Below are 8,403 nucleotides of genomic sequence, written 5' to 3' on the forward strand. Positions count from 1 at the left end.
GGTAATGCTTCACATGTTTTCACATCAGCAGTCCCTTTAATGACCTTTTTCTTTCCAATTTGAAAATAATTCTTCAGGCATTTTAGTTTACGCTTCCATAACGATTTATCTTCTCTCTACTGACCTTTGAAATTGATCTTTGTTGAAAAAGCTATTTTTGACCAAATTGATCTAGATTACTCATTGACTAGTCTATTGACCACAGTTGCCTTTCAAAAGGGCCTCACCTTTTAAGCTTAATGATAGCTACCGTTATTGGGCTATTATTTTATGCCTGGCACTGTGCTAAGTGTTTTGAAATATTGTTATTCAATCCTCACAGCAAATCAGTGAGAAAGATACTACTATTATTTCTTTTGTAATTTATACATATTTTATATCTCATTCTTTTTTTTGAGGTGTAGTTGACTTACAAGATTATATAAGTTTCAGGTGTACAACATAGTGAGTCACAATTTTTAAAGATTATATTCTATTTATAGTTATAATAAAATATTGTTCCCTGTGCTGTATAATATACTCTTGTTGCTTATTTATTTTATACATGGTAGTTTGTACCTCTTCATCCTCTCCCCCTACCTTTCCCCTCCCCCTCCCTTCTCCCCACTGGTAAACACTAGTTTGTTCTCTATATCTGTGATACTATTATTATTTCCACTTTACAGATGAGAAAAATGAGGCTTGATAAAGTAATAGCTTATAAATGGCAGAACTGGGATTCAATCTGTTTGATTCCAAAATCTCTACTCTTCACCATTTCACTCCACCACTATTTTAAAATACTTTTGAGGGCAACAACTTAAAACAAGATGTATGAGAGTTGCTTCCCAGTGGATAGTCAAGTTCTTAGACCAGAAAAGATCTTTTCCTTTGCCGATAGAAGGCAGCTGTTGGGCTGCATCCTGCAGGCCTACAAGCCCAGCTTCAAGACCAAAGAAAGAGCCCAGCGTCAGCCACAAAGACATCAATGGTTTAATGGATGAGGGAGCTTACATGTCTGAAGCAAGGTCCTGGAGCAACGATGGGCAGGACATGGTGACAGTCTTCGCTCCTGGAAGGGGGGCGGGGAGGGGAGATTACCTGTTATAGGGGAATTGATGTCAGGTGGGCTCATTAGTTACCAGGGAAACCAGTAGAGGGGCACACCCCTCACCACCCCTTTGATAAGAACAATCACTAGCTGGGGTCTGGGACAAGTACATAGGAAAGTCAGTCATGTGTATAGGGTATAGGTGAAGCAGGCACTGGTCGGGCAGGGGATGTGCTCTCTTACAGAGAGCAAGAGAACAGCCATCTTGAGCGGCCTGACCATATAGCAGCAAAGCAGCAAACAATCAGTGAATGTTCTAAGAGGTGATGGAGGAGATAGGAGGTCAGAAAAGAACTTCTCTCTGTGATGTGAAAACTTGAGTTAAGATACCTCTGAAGAATTTTAATGCCAATTTTCTGTAAAACTCTCATTCTTTGAAGTATGGACTTTAGTTAATAATAATGTATTGGGACTTCCCTGGTGGCACAGTGGTTAAGAATCTGCCTGCCAATGCAGGGAATACGGGTTTGAGCCCTGGTCCGGGAAGATCCCACATGCCACGGAGCAACAAAGCCCGTGTGCCACAACTACTGAAGCCTGCATGCCTGGAGTCCCTGTTCCACAACAAGAGAAGCCACCGCAAGGAGAAAGCCCATGGACTGCAATGAAGAGTAACCCCCACTTGCTGCAACTAGAGAAAGCCTACGTGCAGCAACAAAGACCCAATGTGGCCAAAAATAAATAAATAAATTTATTTTAAAAAATAATAATGCATCAATATCGATTCCTTAATTGTAATAAATGTACCATGCTCATGTAAGATGTTACTCATAAGGGAAACTAGGTGAAGGGTACCTGGGAACTCTGTACTATCTTTGCAGTTTTTCTTCAAGTCTAAAACTATTGTAAAAAATAAAGTTTGTTTTAAAAAACCTCATTCTCCAAAGCCTCATACGTATTCCAGAAGAGCTTTTATTCTTAGAAACATCCAGAAACAATTGATTTGCTAAGATCATGGCCCAGATTAGAATGAGCAGTAATTATTAATGATTAAAGTTTAGTGCAGAAGTTCCAAAATTGTACACTGGAGTGTTTATGTATCTCTAAATCTGTATGTGTATGGATATATATATATATATATATCAGTGATTCCTGTTGCTCTTTATTTTGTAGACAAAGCATGATTGACAAAAAGTATGTGTCACACACATTTTTACCTCGTTATCTATATCTTTGAACTGCATGTTACTGACCCAGGTCCCTTTATCCATCTCTTAAGAGCTGTTGAATTAGTCAAACTGCCTGGAGTTGAAGAGGAGGCTTCCAAAGAGCTGATCTCGTAAATTCAAACTGGCAGGCTGGCCAGTTCTCAGGCACATGAAAGTGTTCTCTGGTGCTAAACACCCCATTCCAGCTGTGCCCATTTGGGGGGCATGGTTGATACAGCCTTGATGCATTCACTGGGCTGCTTTTCCCTCTCATCTACCCTGACCCAGCCAGGTTAAGGAGAGCATGTTTTATGAAGAAACCAACTCCCTGAGTCAAGATTATTCAACTCCTTGTTACTCTCATCCCCTTTCTCCAGGTGGAGATCTGAAGGGTCTGAGGAGGGAGGCTTCCTGTTGGAGGTTGTATAGCCAGGCTGGAAGCCAGCAGTTGGACAGAGGGAGAAAGATGCTCAAAAAGGCTTGCTTCCCAGGGCCCCATCCCAACTACACCACTTCTCTCTCCTTTTTTTTAGATAACAGCGTAAGGAGGTTGGTCAACATGAGTTTAATTATTATCCAGAAAACCATTAAGGGCTGGATGAGCTCACTCACAGAGGCCACTGGATTTCAGAAGCAGGGATTTTTATTTCCTCTGGACCGGGAGAGTTGAGTCGTATAAAAGAACCCAAGCTTTACTGAATTCAGACCCACATTTTGTTTCCAGCCAAAGGTCATCTTGAAGCAGAGTGGGAAGCAAAGCTTCCCTATAAGAAGAGGGTTAGGCTCTGAGGTTGGTGCCCCTATTTACATTCAGACAATGGGAGGGCAGTTGATTGTTTTCACGGTGTGCAAAATAGTTTCACTTAGTAAAAATAGTTCTCAGTATATTTAGTTTCCTCTCTCTCTCTGCCATAATGCAATATGTGATACCCCCATAAATCTCTTATCAGGATTCAGGGGCCTATTGACTAGCCCTTCTATTGACTGGGATCTAAAAAAAGGCAATTCCTTCTTTGGTGTGAGCTTTTTCAGAATGCCTGTGCAAGGAATAAGAATTTGCTGGCCATCTTCCTGGGAGGAGACATCTGTATCAACTATAAGATCTGGATTCTAGGTCACTGAGAGTTAGAAAGAGTTGAACAACCACCCTGGCCCCTTGGCTTGTGAGGAGCTCCCTCCAGAGTTAATAGGAAAAGAGATGAGGGCGAGGAGGTGGACACGGTCAGCCATTCTCCAAAGCCAGAACTGGACCTTGGAAGCCTTATGTTCTCTAAAGTGATGTAGGAAAATTAAGGGGAACCAGTAGACGAGGGACTTAGCAAGCTGAAGCTACAGCATAAGGTCACACAGACTCTGAATGAACAAGCTGTGTCTCCAACACAGGTTTTATCTGACTCCAAAGTTCAGGCCCTTCTACCTGAGATTTAAATCTCTCATGTGGAGTATGGTCAGTTAAGGCTGCAAAAGGGAAAGGAGTGGAATCCCAGTGTTGAATATTTATGAATATATAAACTCCTGAACACTGTCAACAGTAAATAGATGGGAGCTCACTTCAGATATAATTATAACCATGCCAAAAAGTCATAATTAACATTGGAAACCTTTAGTGCACTTGCTATCAGAGCTATTGAGTATTCCAAACCCTGTGGTGCAGAAGAAAAAAAATAAAAGCCTGAGAATTCAGCTCATTTACTCAAGTCATTGACACATCAAAGGAAAAGCTCTTCTAAGTCCATTTAGGTGGTTTAGGGCTGGGGAACATGCCCAGAATCCCTAAATAGAAATAAGTATTGGTCATCAGAGCAGTGTGGTCTGGCCGAGAGGTCAACTCGGGCTCTAGAAGTTACTTGTTCAGTTCTGGTATCTAAACATCCAAAATGACTTATTCACTTCAGAGGGTGAAAAACACTCAGTTCCCCAGGATTGCCAGATGGAGTTTTCCTGTATAAAACGTCTCATTCGCTGGGAAGCCGGCCAAAGTAAACTCCTAGTCCTGACCCACCCATACCTCTGAACTGGCTGGGAAGGGAGAGAGGGAAATCCCAAAACAAATGTAAAAGCAGCTTGTCAGTTTGTGCTGTGGCCCTCCCCTCCCCCGCCGGGGGGAAGGTTCACTCCAGGTGAGACAGGATGTGGGGAAAGATGTGGGTGATGAGCAGGTCATGGACAGGCTGTCAATGGCATCTCTGTTTGGTTCCAGGCCTGAGTGGGGCCGTGGCTTACATAACAGTTTGGCAGGGGTACGCAGCCAGGCGGAAGCACGCGGGTTTCCAGCAGCATATAATCATCTTTGATTTCTCTGTTTGTTCAGTAGTTTTTAATGTGGTGGGAGAGGCAGCGGTGCAGAAGGAGGAGCAGGATTCTGACATGCTGCAATCTTCTGTTTCCTTCTACAGAACAAATAGCCCCAAACGGATCCCTGTGGCCAGAGAATTAGCAACTGCACACAAGTCCTCTCTGGGGCAGGAGCTGCACTGGAGCCCAGTCCTGACCTAAGAAGGCCAGAGACTGACCTAAAACACGTGCACATGAGCCTGATGGGCTGCCGGGAGGTTGGGGTCCCTGGCAGTGACTGACACTGTTTGCCCTCTTGGCTGCGAGGACTATCGTGTCCCCCTCTGATCATGCAGGTTTCTGTGTCCCATGCCATGTTCACCCAGAAAGGCAGGTATTCAGCCCTTGTGTCTTGCTAACCAATGTCTCTCTCTCCAGGCCACCTCCATGTAGGTACCAGGCTGATCATGCTGGAACCGTGAGCGTGTGGGAGCAACCAATTTACACAGTAACGTTCACTTGATAAAAGCACAAACTTCCAGCTTCTTTTGATCCTAATTTACCTGGAGTTGAGTAGCAACTATCCCCCTGAGAATGAGAACACGCTCTCTACTGGCTGTAGTCCCCACCAGTCCCTATTGTCCCTCACCTGGAGGTCTCTTCATTTACTTATTTTACTTTTCTGGTTCTTGCAGACATTTTTAGGTTGAGTTCCCTGTCCTATCTTAATTGTAATCATTTGCTATCATAATCATCTGCTTACCTCTCTGATCTGCCCAATAGACTGTGAACTCCTTGGGCAGGGGCTTAAATTGATCATTGATTTATTGAACAACTATCTATGGAGTCCTCACCTTGGGCAGAATGAAAAGTACAAGTCATTTTGTCAGGAATATAGTATTCATCATGGACTTCTAGTGCCTAGCACTGAGCACCTGCTCTCTATATGTATTTAGATTAAATGAATAAATGACTACTTCTTCCTTGTGAGATGTGTTGGTCTTGGCAGTAGGGTTCTGTTACCAAATATTCCCATGCTGTCAACCTTGTAAGCAGGTTTCCTGATAGGATGCACCTTGTTATGCAAGTAATTTGCATGAACTTGTGTAATGTTGTTTTGCTCAAGTATTTCCCTATATTCAGATATTTCTAATCCCCAGCTTGCATCTCTAGCCTCGTTTTTGGCTACTCCCTACCCTATCCAGCCATGCAGCATTGCTTATATGACATCTCTGTATCCACTTCACTCCTGGGACATCCATGCCCTTGCTCACACTGTCTCCTCAATCCGGAATGTCCGCAGTCTTGCCCTTTACTTCACCTCCTTACCACCCCTCCTGGCCAGCTCCCAGCCCACTCATAAGACTCAGCTCACATGTCACCTCCCGCAGGAGCCTCCCCTGATCTCTCCAGGCTGGGTTAGAGATTTCTACTTTCTGTTATCAATTTTTGTGCAGATCTTTTATGAGTCTGTCTCCACCACCATGCTGACAGCCCCTGAGGTCAGGGACTGTGTCTTTTCACTTCTGGATTCTCAGGGCCAAGCACATAATAGGAACTTTCTATATATAGAGAGAAGACAATTCAGTCGTGCTGGTAGATGAGACCCTAGCCTGGCCCAGACCCATTATTAGCACCACATCGGTGCACACACACCCTCAACCCTGACACTCCCTGCAGAGGCCACATTACCTGCCAAGGAACCAACTGGATTCTTGCTTTGTACAGAGACTAGCTCTCTGTTGACATATCATGTTCTTTCCCCATTATAATTACTACCCAGGCTCTGTGTGTTTTCTCAAGCTTTCAGTGTTTGAGTACATGAGATTCTTTCGCTCTACATAAGAAAGCAATGCCATCTGTTCACTAGATGGAAATTCCAGAAAGCTTCAGAAAAGCAACCATGTTTTTGCTTTGGAAAAGCTCCAAAATACCTCAGTGGAATTCGGGGTGGGAGGCAGATAAAATCATGACAGGAAAAACTGAGGGCTCTTAGTTATGTGTGATTTCTGCCCCCTTTCTTCCATCTTAGAGTTTAGAACTTTTCTCTCAAATCCATTTCAATGGGATCTATGCCCCAAGGAAAATGAACATCCTCCTTAAACCTCAGTCTAGCAGCCCCAAGGGTGATGGTTACCTCTAGGAATTCATGGCTCAACCCCACAAAGCACTTGCGCCTACCATATACACACCAGCTGATAGGTGCTTTGGGGTCATGGAGATCCCGAAGACATTCACAAGGCTTACCTTGAGGGCCAGATGGAGAGGAGACACACGTACAAACCACAGCAGCAAGAGGCAAATTGGAACAAGTGGTGTAATAAAAGTCAAGTCAGGGCTTCCCTGGTGGCGCAGTGGTTGAGGGTCCGCCTGCCGATGCAGGGGACACGGGTTCGTGCCCCGGTCCGGGAAGATCCCATGTGCCGCGGAGCGGCTGGGCCCGTGAGCCATGGCCGCTGAGCCTGCGCGTCCGGAGCCTGTGCTCCGCGGCGGGAGAGGTCGTGACAGTGAGAGGCCCGCGTACCGAAAAAAAAAAAAAAAAAAAAAGTCAAGTCAGTTGCTGTGGAAAAGTAGGAGAGGCAGTTAATCCTACGTCACCCCTGCTTCAGACCATTCAGCGGTTCCCCATTGATTTGCAGGTAAAGTCCAGATGCCTTAATATGACATTCAAGGCCTTCTGTGATCCAGGTCTTGGCTGTTCCCCAGCCCCCTTTGTCTCCTTGGTGCCTCCCCTGACCCACACTCATGCCCAGTGCTCCAGCCAGCGGGATCCACTTGTTCCCAAATGAAGCATGCTCTCCTTCATCTCTCTTCATACCTGCAGTTTTCTTTGCCTAGAATGTCTTCTTCTTTTTCCACAAACTATTACATTCAGTTGAGGCTTCCAGTTCTAGAACGACCTCTCAGACCGAGTTATGTGTTTCCTCTTTGCAGCCCCTTTAGCACCCTGTGCACGCCTCACTATCCCCCATCACAGCTGTCTATCGGGCTTCTCCACTAGACTGCAAGCTTCCTGAAGGCAAGGATTGATTTCCACCTCTGTAGCCTCAAAAAACGATAAAATACCAGGAAACTAGTAGATGTGCAATAAATATCTGTTAAACACTAAACTTGCTGAATACATATTATGACAATCAGGGAAGTAAGTCCTTATGCAACAAAACCTTGAAAAATGAATTTTATGATAATTGATTGAGAAAGGGAAAGGATATTTCAAATTGAAAGAACAACTTATGTGGATACATTTTAAAGGACTCAATCAATATTTATTGCTAGCTTGGCAGAATCTTATCAAGTTATCCTTACCTTAAAATCCAGCATTTTCATTCCTGAGTATTTACCCAAGAGAAATAAAAACATACATCTGCAAGAAGACATAAAAGAATGTTTTTGGAAGCTTTAGTCATAGCAGCCCCAAACTGGAAATAGCAGAATATCCATCAACTAGAGAATGGATAAACACATTGTAGAATATTTATGCATGGAATACTACACAGCCATAAACAAGAACAGATTACTAATATATGCAAACATGGATAAATCTCTAAAACATGTTGAGTTTAAAACTCTGACACATATAAAAGAGCTCATACTAAATGACTGCACTTATATGAAGTTCAAGAATGGGTTGTTCACTGTAAGGAAATATTAACTCGATTTTTAAAAATCATTTATTAAGTACCAGCTATGTCCCTGGCACTCTAGGGTACTGTTCTGGTAGCATTCCAGGTGTACTAGGGGGAAGCATTAGAGAACAAAACAGAAATTGCAGCCCTTGGGGTGCTTATATCCTTGTAGGTCAGCTTGACATGTTCAATGTGAAAGGGCAAGCTGATATTTATCCTCATTGGTGTTGTTGACCTCCTTCAAGGACTGAACGCCAGGACTGGT

General features: G+C 43.7%; 1 long non-coding RNA gene across 1 annotated transcript in view; it reads right to left on the minus strand.

Annotated features, from left to right (window-relative positions):
* The window catches only part of LOC114486120 (uncharacterized), a 30,136-nt gene extending 22,334 nt beyond the window's left edge, over window positions 1-7,802 (minus strand). Inside the window, exons 1-2 of the long non-coding RNA XR_003679370.2 lie at window positions 6,760-7,802; window positions 994-1,051 (exon numbers count right to left, since the gene is read on the minus strand). This is a non-coding gene — a long non-coding RNA (uncharacterized lncRNA). The remainder of the gene's footprint in view (window positions 1-993; window positions 1,052-6,759) is intronic.
* Between the last annotated feature and the right edge of the window lie 601 nt (window positions 7,803-8,403).

Source organism: Physeter macrocephalus, chromosome 4 (genome assembly GCF_002837175.3).
Source record: "Physeter macrocephalus isolate SW-GA chromosome 4, ASM283717v5, whole genome shotgun sequence".
Taxonomy (NCBI): Eukaryota; Metazoa; Chordata; class Mammalia; order Artiodactyla; family Physeteridae; genus Physeter; species Physeter macrocephalus.